This window comes from Macrosteles quadrilineatus, unplaced genomic scaffold (genome assembly GCF_028750875.1).
Source record: "Macrosteles quadrilineatus isolate MER2022 unplaced genomic scaffold, UCM_ALF_1.0 Scaffold_2__2_contigs__length_208266976, whole genome shotgun sequence".
Lineage (NCBI taxonomy): Eukaryota > Metazoa > Arthropoda > Insecta > Hemiptera > Cicadellidae > Macrosteles > Macrosteles quadrilineatus.
In genome coordinates this window covers 51,173,137-51,189,255 of record NW_026542595.1, presented here as the reverse complement: position 1 = coordinate 51,189,255, position 16,119 = coordinate 51,173,137, and positions in this window count along the sequence as shown.

Below are 16,119 nucleotides of genomic sequence, written 5' to 3'. Positions count from 1 at the left end.
AAATTTAAGTTACACGGATGTCGATTTGTATTTGTAGTTATCCTTTTCATAGGTTTCTTAACTAAACCAACCTATTACCTAGCTTAAATGTCTCAGCACACTGTAAAAAAGTGGCAGGCAAAAGCCCCTTCTAAAAATTAATACTGAAATTCAATGTTACTGCTTATATTTTATATTACTTTTAATATTTACTGTTAAGGTGGAAGTAGGTTAACAAAAACAGTGTTCTGCAACATATAGGCTACCATATCAATTGAAATATATCATAGATTCTCTGTGGAACTATACCCTTAAAGACATTAGGGCCTGTTTAATGCCTCCAAAGCTCCATTAGATTCAATCAAACCCGCAGTACCAATCTATGATAATAAATTTTCGGGAAAAAATTACAAACCAAAGCTTCATCTCCTGTCAAGTTTAAAAGAAAACAAACCTAGTCAGTGTTAGATAGATCGGTAGCTGGAAAGAAATTTGAAAAATTTTCAGAAGCTAAATTTGAGCTTATCCAATTACAAAACTAACTTGCTCAGAAACAGTTACACTTACCTAAAGAAGAACACAAACTAAAAATGAAGAACCTCAAACTTATCGAAAAAACACTTAAAAAATTAAACTAGTTGATTTAAAAATAAAACATGAAGGAACTAAAATAATATGTGTAAAATAAACATCAAACATCTTGTGAATGATATGATCTGGGAACAGTACAGTATATTAGGTTACCGTAGGCTACAACATATTAGTAATTGTCTTAAACAATACAATCGTTTTAAAATTGTTTACAATATTATTTACGAGTCTCTAATTTTATTAAACTGGCCTTAATACAATATCTAAATAATTTTCTCCTTTGTACTTCAATTTAAAAAAGACCGTCATTGTGTTGGTTGTTTGTAATGATACAAACTAAACATATTTTACAACTCTCTATCACAAAGATAGGCTGCCACTCAATGATGTTATATCCGAGGTCTTGCTAAAAGGGAGCTGAAATATTGATAAACAAAATTGTTCCTTGTCACTGTGTTCCCTCTTTCAGCTACACCACGGTTCCTGTAAAAATATTCTTAATCTACACGGTGACTTAAGGAACATACTCCTTCTCTTTGCAACAAGTTTCTTGTTCTAGTTTAAACTCTCGATTCTGTGCAAGTTTAGTCTAATTCCAAGAGAGAGTACTGGAAATCTCCTTTTCCATACTCCGTAGCACATCTCAATAGGATTTGTCCTAGTCACTGGCTCCTGGAAGAGATCTTCCTCAGGTGTGAGCAAATTCTTCATCTACATTAGATAGTTCTGCAATCGCTTGGTAAACGTCTTCGGTGATTTCAGGAACATCCTTCTTCTCTTTGCAACAAGTTTCTAGTTTCAACCCTCGATTCTGTGCAAGTTTAGTCTTATTCCAAACGAGAGTGTGGGAATCACATCTAATGGTGTTATCAAGTAGTTAGTGCATGTATAACCACGTCACCGATGAATAAATTAGTACCGTAGCTTTTATTCTCGAAATTATGCCTGATACTCGATTTATTTGAAAATATGAGTCATTTGAGGATCCTGGCCATCGAGCCACAATGTTCCTTATAATTAGGTCACTATCACACACACTTTGAACGTTATAATATAAAATATTTTCTATTTCTGTATTTGTCTCATCCTGCCGATTAGATTTTAACATATGGGTACAATCTAAGGCTCCTATGCAATTCGGGAACCGGGCTTTCTAAACAAGTCCATTCTTTATTTTACCTAATACTTCCTCATCTGCTGGCAACTGAATAGCTTCAGAGCTTAATCGAGCTATTGCCGATGATACTTGCTTTACACTCTTACTTGTTGTAGAGTAGTGTATCGCATTTAGCTCTCCTACATCTATTAGAAAGTTGCCCGAGGAATAACATCTAAGACATATAAGAAGCCAGGCAGGCAGGTGGCACACCACGATTCTGGGTCATATTAGTAGATATTTTAGCCTTAATCAACTCTTAAGACTAAATTTGCAGTCATTTTGTGCATTCTAAACGTATAAAAAATCAAACTCATCCCATTTTTCAAAATGATCAACTCGGTCCGTTATTTTAGTTGGTCCACTGTTTTTGGGCAAGGTTATATTAAAATCTGCTTCTTCACACCCGCTCAATATTTCTATTAAGTCTTCCATTGATAATGATAATTACACGTTGAAGTATAAGAAATTAGGTTCTATGGTAATAAATAAATGTATTAATTTTAAATAGGCTAAATAATTTTGTTAAACTAGCCTACTATATGAAAAAAACTAAATAGCATGAAATGGGCTTACTTGACCTCAATTTAATACATCGAGTTTTAATAAATACTCTATAAAGCAAACCTAGCTTTTCCGTTTTTATTTGAAAATAACAGTACTTTCTAGGTTATGTGTAAATTTTTAATCAAAGTTAATTAAACCAAATTGTTGTCAACAGTTTCAAAAGTCAGTCAATCAAAATCAAGCTATTATTATTTTGTCCTACCTTAATCCATATATCGGCAGTTCAACTTGAGAACGGGATAACTTGAACCTAATTTACACCGGGAAATTATGGGGAAAGCGAATCTAAGGTTAAACTAGAGTTTAAACCGCGATCACAGTTAAACTTGATTTTGGGAAATTACTGTTACTGTTTCCATGTTGGTCACCGTAGACAGCTGCTATGAACTTCTCCCCAATGTTTAACGTAGTATCCAACTGGTAATCTTGAAAGGGTGTTTTAAACGATTGTAGGGGGCAAGAGAATACTTCGGGCGTTGTTCGAGTACTTTCAACAACCTTGTCTTCCCCTTGCCATACAGAGAGGGCGTTGTCTTTTTGGAGCACGCTCTAGCAGGCTAACTGTGCGTTTGATAAAGAGTTATACGTACGCATTTTTTAGGAAACTTCATGAGATTGGTTGATAAATTAATTTTCCACCATCATCAACCTCAATTTCTGTGATCTATGTCTGGATTCTTGTCCAACAACTGGAAGATCTCCGAACAACGCTTTTATTTTCAAATCCGCTGAAGTTGTTAGAAATGGTTTGTTTGGGCCACCCTCTTTGCCGGAAACGAATTTTTACTCGTCAGCCCATTTCCTTTTTGAGATTTTCTTCAAGTTATAACTTTTGCATTTTTAGGACTTCCAACCTCTAAAAAAACTATAGCACTATAGTGCTTGTTTGTGACAAATCACTTATAAAATCAGTATTTTAACCTATTTGGATCGTGATTACTTAGCTATAACGTTGATTGTTAGTGCTTAAAACTGGTTAACTCGAACATTGATAACAGCGGGTCCGACCTCGTGTATCAGTTTACGCTCGCCCGTGTTCAAAGGTTATTCTCAGATCTCGATCAGTGTTGTGTCGTGTTCTGTGTCTAGTGGCTTTACTAACTGTTTGTGCATCCTAGTCAGATTCGTATGTCGACGACAATTGAACAGTTTTTCACGCCAGCGTCGAGAAACCCTAAACGTCAACGTGGTTCGAGCTCCCCAGGTGATCTTAGCCTACAATCGGACGACATGGAAAACGAGTTAGTTGGACAGCTCTCAGTTGCAGGTTTGAGTAAATTATTGGAAGAAAAACTTGCTAATTTAGCAACAAAAATTGACTTGAGTGTACTTTCAACTCAAATTAATCTGCTGAAAGAAGAAAACGTTAGTTTGCGTGAGGAGGTTATGTCTCTGATATTGAGTGAGAAAAAAATCATGGACAAACTCACTGATCTAGAATCAAGGTCCCGTAGGAATAATCTGATTTTTAAAGGCTTAAAATTTTCTCCTCAAACCAAGGACTTTAGGCAGTTAATTGTTCAATTCTGCAATGACAAGTTTGGAATGCGTTATGGGTTAACCGCGCTCATCCACTAGGGAAGGACAAAAACTTAATAATCGCACACTTTCCCGATGATCATGATATCTAAATTATATACAGCCCGATGTGTTACTGACTCAGGTATACAAATGTTTGAGCACTTCTAGAAGTGCTAGGGAGTTGAAATTTGGCACGCGTGTAGGTCTTGGGCCCTAAGTTAAGCAAGATGTTTAAACATGACTTCAGAGAATTTATAGAGAAGCTTAAGCAAGATGGTCCCACGAAAGCAAAGCCTCAACAAGCTCCTGATATTCCACCCAGAGAGTCGACAGCAGCATCCTTGCCTCTGGACCACGGGTCGACGATGAGTCCGACCACGCTCGCTGTGAACAGAGGAGCCGCCTTCAGCTACGCCGCCGCCACCAATGGATTGTGAGGACGCCACGCCGATCTCGAAGACATCCCAGGACGAGCAACAGAGCAGCATCCGGTAACTAGCCAGGGCCAGATCACCTCCTAATTGAACTGAGTTTGAAATGTGTGAGTCCGGTTGCAGTTGATGGTGAGGGTTCGGAGGGTGTGAAAATACTCCCATTGTTACCTAAATTGAAATGGAAGGCGAAAGACGACAGATATTACCCTGAAAAAATTGACGTAAACATTCAGACTGTTGAAATAGGCGAGTGTAATCAGGATAGTATATGTAATTTGATTAAAATAATAAAAGACTCAACTGATAATGTTACAAAGCAACAAAAACATAATCTTACCTTCAGGCAACCATGGTTTGATATTGATTGTTTTTTTTACAACGAAAGAGAGTTTTTAAGTCATTAAATGTAATTAGAAAAAACAGTGAACATCAGTTTAGAATTGGATATATTTACGAGAGCAGAAAGTAAAAGTCAATGTGCCAAGATAAAAAGAATAAATTCAGATTCTCAGTAGGCTATATTTCAATTTTATTTTTGATTCATTTGTTAACTGATCCTTTTTTACTATGTAGTGCTAATTGTGTATTTTTTTTACTAGAAATCAGTTTATTTAATGAATTATAGTTTGTGATTTTTGGACTCTTTTAAAGTGTTAAAAATATTGTAAAATCAGTATGTCAACCACAAAACAGACGGTCTTTGACCATTGTTCTTTGTGTTTATGTAAAAACATTGTATTGGTATTTTATTTCAATAAACACTTTTTCTTCTTCTTCTTCTTCTTCCCTGATTGAAGTGCTTCTCTATCCCTTTCCAACAGTTATCCTTATCCCTTACCGATATATGGTCTAATCAATTACATAATACTGTGTTCAATTCATAAGAAACAATGCGTCCTGCATAACTACGTTTGATGCTACGAGAACAATAAAAATATCACCATACCAATTTTCAGCTCATTCCGACCAGTAGTTAATGCGTGATTGAACTTTTTAACAAACAAATAAACAAACAAACAATTTCACATTTATAACATTAGTAAGATTTAAATAGCATTAGTTTAACGAGTACTCTAGGTTTGCTGCAACAGGGAGTGTAAAAAAGTGTTTTTTTGTAAAATGTTAATAGTTTTGTATGAAATAAATGCATTTTCCAAATGTGATCCACAATATGCTAATTAAATAATAAGTAAACTAATTAATTATAAATGAGTATTAGGAAATTATAATTTAATTTAATTTATTAATTGAATTAAATTTATGATAGTTCAATTTAACTGGGTTCCCCTGTATTACTACTACTATGTAAATGAAAAGGAATAAAATTAGCACCTTTTTAGTGAGAATGATAAATAGTAATCTACTTAAAAATGATATATTCTCAAATATTTCTCTGGTTTTTACTAATAAGTTTCGCTCAAGGGTTTAGTTATAAAATACACATTTATTCATCAGCCAGGTGTTTCAGCAATAGAAGCACAACATTTTACAAAAAGTTGTATTAAAGCCACAGAAAAATGAGGTAATTTATCACAAAGTAAGCCCCAAGGTGGCAGATAACTGTTTATCACAATAATGAGCTTCCGTCACCTCACTGGTCCCACTTGTTGATGTACAGCTTACGTAGTGCTGCAGTGACATGATAACAATTAGAGGCTTACGTAATTCAGCTTAACAAAAAATAATGCTATCCCTAGTGTGTGTACAGTATAGGAAAAAACTTCATATATTACGTAATAATGTTCGGAGTATATTAATTATTTATAAATTGTCTTTCCTAGTTTACATAATTACTAAGCTATATTATAACTTTAGGTGAGTCGGTTGCGCATTTGGTAGCGTCACTGACTTCAGTCCCAATGCGGCGACGTCGTGGGTTCGGAGCCTGGTCACCGCCGCAAACATTTTATCAGTACAGTTAACCTTCGGACTGTACCTGATGACCCCTTGCTTTGCTGTATACGATACACGCACGGGCAGTTAGTCAATGTGGACGGGCAAATGCAAGGTTAAAAAGATGCCGCCAACCTCTTTTTAAGTAAAAAAAACATCTAATTAAATAATAAACCACGAGTAGGCCTACAAAACAGTAGGCCCAAATGTAATAAAAAAACATTAGTATACACAATGACAAATTAAATAGTGTCACACAATTATTGACAACTGTTTGCATGCTATTCTGTATATTAATGTGTAATAATGTCTTTAGCTGGGTAATAAAAGAAATTTTTATTTGTTAGCCTATTTACTACTTCGGTTAATCAGTAAATTCTGTTCTAGTTTTTTTACATTCAAAATAAAGGTTAAACAAACTCAAGACTTCAATAGCTCTCACAAAAAGTCTCACAAAAACTTTTAAATGCCATCCATATAAAAATGTTGTGTTTCCGTACTTTGTTTGATCAGGTATAGCACAAAGAAAACATTTGGAAAATTCCACTATCTCAATTTGAATATTGTTGACTGGATTATTAGTCCAGTGCAAATAGCATTTGAGTAAGGAAATTCAAAAAAAAGTTGAAACCTGTTGGAAATCATTTATTATGGTCTCCTGAACCCACAGAAGAAAGTCCCAGAAAATCCCATGGGGACTTTTCCGCCATTTTGAAAAATAAGTCGGCCATGTTGGATTTATGCAAGCGTTTACGGAAATGGGTGTTACTAGTAAACTAATTGACTTAAAAACCTCCTGTTTCCAAAAAAATGTCTTGTAAACTCCAGGCTAGATATTAAATATTAAAATACCCCCGCCGCATCAAACCTGCAGACTAAGCGAATTTCCATTTGCCTGAATTTATTTTAAATTAAATCTATTTAAATAACATTAGGTTTAATGAGTACCTAAGTTTGCTGTTACAGGTAGCCTAATAAAATGTAATTTTAGTAAAATGTTAGTAGATTAATATAAAATAGATAAATTTTCAATGTTTAATCAATATATTTCCATAAACAAGCAAACTACAACATTTTACAATATTCTCCATAAGAATAACATAGGAAATTTTAAATTTGCAGTTATTTGAATTTTCTCCATAACCATTAATCGTACAAAAACACTTTGATATACTAAATTATTTGTTTTTTAGTATCTTAAAAAGGTCTAGAGAGAATTTGGGAAATTTTGAGTTTTGAGGGTCAAAAATGAGAAAAATGAGGATGATTTAGTAATACCAACATTTCAAAAAGAGTTCCCTGCTAACCCCACCAACAAATCACGATTTATTGCACTATTAACTGTACAACTCACAAACGTGGGATGTCAGGTATCACAAGCTACATCTTAACGCAGACACTCTCATTTTAACGCAGACACTCTCATTGTTTCAACAGCTCTGCATATTTCCCCAACAAAGACTTTGGTACTAGTGGGACAAGAAAGATACCTTCTGGTATTGTTGATTACTCTCACTCGATGCAACGTATCCATGCTCATTCCTGCCAAAGGAAACAAACCTTACCGCATTTTTAATATTAGGAAACTGCAAGAAGGTTTAGGTGAGTTACAATATTTTCTTTTCCTGCTACACGCATTCACGCAGGTTGCGATACAACCTATGTTATATTCAGCAAAGGAAAAAACGCGTAGAAGAAGCTCCAATACGATGCAGGACTTCGGGAATCCGTCAGTATAGCCAAAATATATGGTGTTAGTAGAGAAGTAACTGACCTTAACATTGCAAGGCACCACATGTACATAAGAACGATAGCAATTAAAGTAGAGACTTAGTGCAAATTTCAACCTCGCCTCTATTCCCCCAACCAAAGCAGCAGTCCTTCAATACACCCTGAGGGCTTATCATTAAATTCAGCAGTGGAAAGGTGTTAATCTCCCAGCTACGGACTGGGGCTGGAAGCTAAGTGCTAGTCAGGGTCTAATATCTGTAACAACTCTTCAACAACCTGCTCATCAAAATCTACTTAATCTTATATTCTGCAACTGCAAAGCAAAGGCAATTGCGAGAAGTATTGTTTGTGCCGAAGAAGCTCGTTATCTTATTCTCATATGTGCGGACACTGTGCAGGATTTGGGTGCGGTAATACACTACCAGTTACTGAAGATAAACATGACGACCTGTTAATCTAGTGGTAATATTAACTAGTGAATGATCCAGTCTACTATATCCACAACGTTCAAACAAAACTTTGGAGCTTTAAGGGAAATGTGACGAAAACGGCCGGGCTGTCAAGCGTCTGAGCAAAAATGTATCGAACGCTTCTATTGGTTCTTGAGTAGGATGGTTAAAATATTTAGGTAAACCCTTCTAGCCTAGTAAAATGTATTTTTAGTAAAATGTTAGTAGTAATATAAAATAGATAAATTTTCCATGTTTAATCAATATATTTCCATAAACAAGCAAACTACAACTATGTGTGCGTTGTGGTGAGAGTAACCACTTGGCAAAATCGTGTGACAGGGACATTAACACCTTATTTTGTAGTTTATGCCATAAGCGTGGTCATATCTCTAAAGTTTGCATATCAACCTTAACAAGATCAAATCATCGCAAGGTAAATACCATAATTCAAGAAAACATAGAACATGATGAGTTTTCTATTGGAAGAATTGTTCCTGTCCGTATTGCGTCCACTACTTCACCAACGGAAAAATTCACGACGACATTGAACATTGAAAATGGTAAGCTTACCTTTGAAATCGACACTGGGAGTCCAGTAACGATAATTAATAACAAAGACCTTCTAAAGTTTGCCCCAACAGAACTCTTCAGCCAACATCGACAAAATTTAAAACAGTTACCAGTGAAATCTTTAAATCTTGGTGTAGCCAAAGTTGATGTATGGTACAACAACAAATCTACAAACCTGAACTTGTTTGTAGTTGATAACATTATTAATCCATTACTAGGTCGAGATTGGTTGCAAAAACTGAAAATTCCCCTAGATTCTCAACTATCCACTTCCACCGTAGCTCATCCACCATTGATGCCTGCTGTAACTTGCTCTTTGCCACCTCCACCCCCCTCTGTCAAACCTGTGAGCTACGGCTACTCTGCAGTTCCAGTACAACTAATAACCTTCGAAATGCCATTGAGACCAGTAACTTACACACCACCCGCCTCGGCTGTCTTCTACGAGTACTCTTACCCAGCTGTAAAACCTGTAGTGCCGACAGTTCTCAAAACACCAATTGTACCACTGAAACCAGTCCAGTACATGACGTTTGCTCCCCCATACTCTGAACATTCTACTCCATTTCCACTGAAGGCAGTTAGCTGTGAATATGTACCTCCTGCCCCGGTAAAACCATTGAAGCCCAATGTGTACTTAACTCCTTCTCCCCCGACAGTGAGCTACGAGTATTCCATTCCAAACGGTTACAAATCGACCACGTCAATTCTAAAACCCCTAGTTGATTTCCCTCCTGTTCAGTATTTAACTCTCGCTCCTGGCCATTTTGAATACTCTACTCCAGTTCCAGACAAAACCTACTACTTTTCAACGACTCCAGTAAGCTATACAAGTATCAGCTATGAGTTTTCCTCACCAAGAATTCAACCTGTTGTTGTCTTTTTAGATGGGAAGACTGTAATATATTTCAATTATACCTGGCTTATAATTTAATATTAACAATTATCTGAAACATCTGTCAAATGTTTATGTTTACATTTTTCTATCATAATAAATATACAATTTGTTCTAACATTCAAATAATCACTTTTTTACTGAAATATGTTTTACAAGCCGAAGCCATAACTCTTCTGAAGGGTTGATGACGAGTCGTAATTCTGCAAGTAAAATTGATGTTTAATGAAGAACTCTATCGTTCTTCAGCTCTGCAAGTGGAAATAAAACCTGCATCACTGGGTGTACAAAGACCACCGCACAAACACTGGAAATATCATAAATACAGCAATCCAACAAATGCAGTTTGATAAATCAAATTCTTCAGAGGTTGAAACAGCACCTGGCGGTTGATGCAGTACTCTTAGTGGCTGATGCAGCACTCTTAGTGGATGATGCAGCACCCTTAGTGGCTGATGCAGCACTCTTAGTGGCTGATGCAGTACTCTTAGTGGCTGATGCAGCACTCTTAGCGGCTGATGCAGCTGATGCAGTACTTATAGCAGCTGATGCAGTACTCATAGGGGCTGATGCAGTACTTATATCAGCTGATGGAACAATCCTGGCGGCGCTTATCCAAAGAGTATCTGGGAGGTATAATGAAGCACATATGGACGACTAGAGATGCCAATAGCAGTGTTGTCCTGAACCAACCAAACGTGAAATGTACCATAGCCTCCATCACTAAGGTACAACACATACACTCATTTATGCTGCGAATGAGTATTTTTTATGTTTACGTTTGGCATAAGGTCAGCGACTCCCTAAGCGGCTTTGTCAACTGTTCACTTAATCTCTTCGCCAAATTTAAGTAATTGTATTATTGAAAACCAAACCAATAGAAATTTACTAAGTCCGTAGGTGTCAGCAGATGGGATGTTTTAGATAAAGAAAAATGTGAAACTTATAAACCTGGTAAACATTTGGTAAATATTAAAAATTAAATTTATGAAATAAATGAACCACTCGATGTCAATTTGTTACTCAATAATATATTTTGAGCATGGATTCTTAGGAACTTAGCTTTTTTTATTTTATTATCCATTGGTTCATTATTCATCCGTCCTATTAATGGAAATGCATGAAATAGAATGGTATTAGCAAGTCAAGTACAGCGTCAAGCACTCAGGCAAATAACAGCCACTAATGAAAGCCTTGACGAGACAACTGCCCGGGCTGAAACAGTTGATTGTCCCTGCCATCACTGAAATTCTGCTTCATTGCATCCGACCAATTACTATTTATAGCGACACTCAAACATTATTGAGATGGTTGCTAAGTTAAAACCTATGACTACGTATGATGATGGCCGTTAAACAAACTTTTTACTTCTATATTTTGTAAACTGTGTTTTTCCCAGTCACAGTTTTTTTCTCACTGACATTTGTTCGTTTGGTACATGGGATTGGAAAGAAACATTTTCCCTTTTATAATTGAGATTTTTAATGCCTTTTAAATATAGTGAACTAAATTTATAATAGGAGTTTAAAAGATTACACACAAAAGCTATTAATCTTTATTATTTTATAGTATCTACAGTTTAGTTTTATTTATTAGGCATTCTTATGAGTTGACTATGGTTGGTCCCAAAATTATCTCCATTGCCATTTTTTATTAGTTTCAATTTATCAGAGATCTTATCTATAGAAATGTTGTTCTATCAGAGATGTTACTGGCAAATGTTGGATAATTTCATAATATGTCTATAATACTAAATCAAGAATTGGAGTTAAAACACTAAATGTCAATGGAGTCAAACATTGACTGGACATGCTAAATTATTTGTATGCTATTGTATAAAACTAGTATTATTGTTGTTGTATTAATAGTCAAAGCTAGTATTTTACATCATATGTCACAACAAGTTTAAAGCAAACATTTCTGAGTTAAAAAGGTAGTAAAGTGATTTTCATGTGTTTGGATGGTGTTCCACGTCCAAGTGCCCGTTATATAAAAGTCGTTTGGAGTGGCAAATATGGAGGTGTTAAAATAGTCATTATGAAGCAGGAACGACTGTCCAGGGAGCTCTGCTCGAGTTGAGTAATGCATATTTTCTTTCTCTCACCTTAAACTGAACCCAATGGACATCGCAGTGATACGAATCTTTTATAGACATGTGTTTGTCTTCATAGTTGTAATGTGCTGCTGCAAACATGTATAGCGGTTAGTTTTGATCATTCTTAAAACGTATTTTTTGGTCTCGCCAAAATAATTATTAAAAAAACTATTTTTGGTATAATGTATATGGCAAACATTACAATACTGATTACGGGCTAATAAAGCAGGAATTATCTATTTATAACTTTAAAAAATGAATGAATGAACATTTAAGTTAGGAATACCTCTAATTTATGTGAGTTGAAGATGTTAATACGTTTTCTATTACAAATTCGGTGCATTTCAAAACTATATTTAGCGTTTTAAGAATAAATTAACAAGTAAAGGAGAATAGATTCGTATCTTAAAGTTAATGCGAGAAACAATTTCGACTGTTCAGTATTCAATCACCTTTTTATGTCAGTTCGTGACAGCTTAGACATCGTGAATAACCGATCATCCTTCTTCCTATAAAATATGATAGTGGAAATTCTTTAGAAGATGTCGAATGGCTTGCCTAAAATATGATTCTGCATTAAATAAACGTGTGTCAAAAAGGATTCAATACACTGAAGCCAGTTAGCTTTTAATGTCTGTACTAATGTTAATTTACTCAATCAGTCAATCAGTAAACGGTTGCCCTAACGTTGATTTCCTGGCAAGATTTAACCTAGTCTGTGCGGATTCGTAGTCCGAGGAAATCGGACTGAGGTTGACTCGGGACTGTTCATATCAAAATGATAAATCTTATATCTATGAAAATAGTAACTTGAAAATCATGCGATGTGTGAAACAGTGAATGTCTAAATATAAACAAAAAAGTTAAAAAGTTATTCTCTAAAAGGGGTTGTTTTGTAAATGTATCAGCTTAATTTCTAAAACGAATAATACCAGAATATGTATTTGTTGGTTTTCAGTACAACACGTAACAGTTGAACTAGCGAGGCAATACCTTGGAAATCCTTACTTATGAAGAGGTTGGACAGCAACAATATGAATTACAATAGCCTTATAAGTTATGAGTTACTTTTGCGTTGTAGCCACCAATTAAAATTTAAAATGGTTATGTGTTATGTGTGTAAATAGAATAGTAAATAGAATAGTTTACAGAGGATATATTGATGTACATTATTATTTATTTAAATGATTAATCTGCGGAAAAATACATTTGATTTCTCAATATTTTAAAATTGTGACATACGCAATATTATGGTTGTTTTATGTAACATTTCCCACAATTTCTTTTTCATTGTCTCAACAGTGAATTGATTTCAAGTAAATTATGAAAGTCCAGTCCCTAGGCAGTCTGATAAAACAAAATATTAGCCTAAATATGGGAATATTTTAACGACCCTGCAATGTGTACCAAGGTGCAATACTAGGTTGCATTGCAATCACTTGACAAGAAACTGCTCTCAGAACCTAGCACCCTCTTCACTCCTTAGCTGCTAAATGCCCAACTGGCCAGAGGGCAGGACAAGCAGGTACTTCAGGGTCTCAATACTGGACACGGTCACTTCAGGTAAACACCTCCACACTCTAGTAATCAATGTAAATGAGAAGTGTCGTCTTAGCATCCAGCCCGATCCGACTGCAAAACACACCATTCTGGACTGCGACAGACTTGGATAAGGGATCTGTTTAGTGACAAGCCAGGTGAAGAGCATTAGGAAAAATCTCATGCGCCTGAAAGTCACGGGTATAGGTTTATGTAGTTAGTGGTGAATGAGGCATGCAGGCAGAATAAGCTTTGTTTGACGTGCTAGGACTCCCCTGCTATACTGCAGTATAATCCCCCCCAAACAAAGCAATACAATTACTTAAAAAAAAATGCAAACAATTATTAAGTAGAATACAGTGTTTTGATAAAATACAACATGTAGTCAAGCAGAGTTTTTACAATTTAAATTAAATTAGACTGCGTCTTGCAATGAGCGGATCTCGATTGACAGTGATTTAATCTTGGGACTTGTATTTGTTCGTTCACAATGTAAAGAGTAGCTCTGAAATGTATCGAGGGAAATTAAATTAAATCAATTCAAAATCAAATCAAAATCTCTTTATTTTATTTTAGCCACATAAGCAATTGACATTGTCCAAAATAGTAATATAACAGTATCATATATTATGGCATCTGTTCGTTGAAACAAACAAATATTTAACATAGAGACATTACGGTAACCTTGATCTTTCATTATTTAAAAACCTAATATAACTTAACATTAAAATTAAGTTTAATTATAATTAGAGTGTATTTTTAACGTAAGTTAACTGTTAACATCGATCTAATCTTAAGTAAGAGATGATGGTGCGTTTAACACGCCGAGGCATGCTTTCGATAAATATCTTCTTAGTTAGGAAAAGTAACAGAACATATCGCAGAGTTTTCTACGAGAGAGCGTCAACAAATTTTAGAACTAGCATCAGACCCCCGGCTGGCCTTTCTCACAATAAACTAAACAGTTAACTACTGATTTCGCTGTCAAATTTAGGAAATTTAAGTTACTTTAATAGCGATGAATGGGAATAGAACGAGGACAATATGTGTATGCTTAAAAGAAAGCAATATTATTTAAAACTCTTAAAAAACATTGATGAATCCAAACTAGTCAATATAAAACAATTTTTTTTTTTTTTTTTTGATACGTTGTTCCGATAAAAACCCAAGGTATAAACTTCCGTAGACGGTCTAAGACAATTGTTTGTATGCAATATAAACAAAAGGTTACTGTTTTAATCACCTTTATTTCTTTTATTACAAAGCGCATAAACAATGTTTGTATTCATTATTTATGGTTTCTGATTCTTTCCCTTTTAATTTCCTCTTAGAACTCAAACTCGAAAATGTTGATGACAAGAATTCGTTCTGCATGTACTATGTATAGAAGGAGGAGGTAAAAATTGATTTAATGATACGTTGATAACGGTTAGACCAAGCTTGAGTCAGCTTGACAATCGTTAGTTCTGCTTAAAAATGTCTACCTAAATTGATGAAATGTGATACTTCCTGAGATCGTGACATTACTGTACAATCAACGTTGCTGATTCTGTGACCTGACATCAAAGATACGTGCATTCATATTGCATTGAGTTCAATGGTCGATTCCCCCAAACTTTAACATCAACCCTTTTGGTAATATTTTCTGTACGGATTCGAATGTATCCTGTTTTATTTTGTTATTATTTTAGCTATACATGAGCTTAGAATAACTTATCATATTTTTATCATAGTACTTAATGATGCCAAATTATTTATTTTTCTAGATGAACTTTACTTTAATGACCTTGTATGTTATATTACATAGCTTTTGTTTATGGGAATACAAACAAATGAATTTTGTACGCATGTAAAAGCTTATTCGCAGTACTAATTCTGTTTTCAGATTCTATTATCTCGACTCAGCCACAGCAATTTCATTTACATATTTCGCGTTCAAAGAGGCTGCCTATTTGAAATTATTGTGTTTTAAAATCTGTAGACTATTTAAAATATTTAAGTTAAATCTTGCATTCATTTTCGTGTCTTTGAGATGAGATTCTTTATTTAGTATATTCTTTGTCATCTCTACACAAAACCAATAAAAATATTTTACTTATTTATTTCAAAGTTTGACTTTATTTGTTACCTATAGGTAAATTTATTTTGGTTTAAATAGGTTTTTTCTTAATTAATTAAATATTTATGAATGAATAGTTATCATCAATGGAATACTTTATTTGGTTAACCAATTGAAATTTAGGATAGCCTAATTCTAACAATTCTTAAATTTTGGATATAAGTAGTACTCAAATATTTCGCACTTTTGTATCTTCACTATTAACGTGATTATTGATGCAAACCTGCTTTTTCTTACTCACCCTTACTTTATGTCACATAATCTTAATCACCTTACTTACTTTATCTTATCTTACGTTAGCATTATCTTAATCTGAGAATTTATACCAAACGTATTTAACTAGAACTGCAAAATTAGCCAAAAGGGTTGCAGGAAACAGGTGAAATTGATAATATAAATTTAATTTGCCAGAAAAAGAGCTTGATTTGTATACAATTTAAACTCTCGCAATATGATACACAAGAATTATCACCAATCATACATGGTAGTAAATTATTTCTTCAATGCACTCTTTGTTAAGCAGGGTCGAGGGACAATGGCTGGCATTCGTTAGAAGAGGACAATCAAAACTCACGGA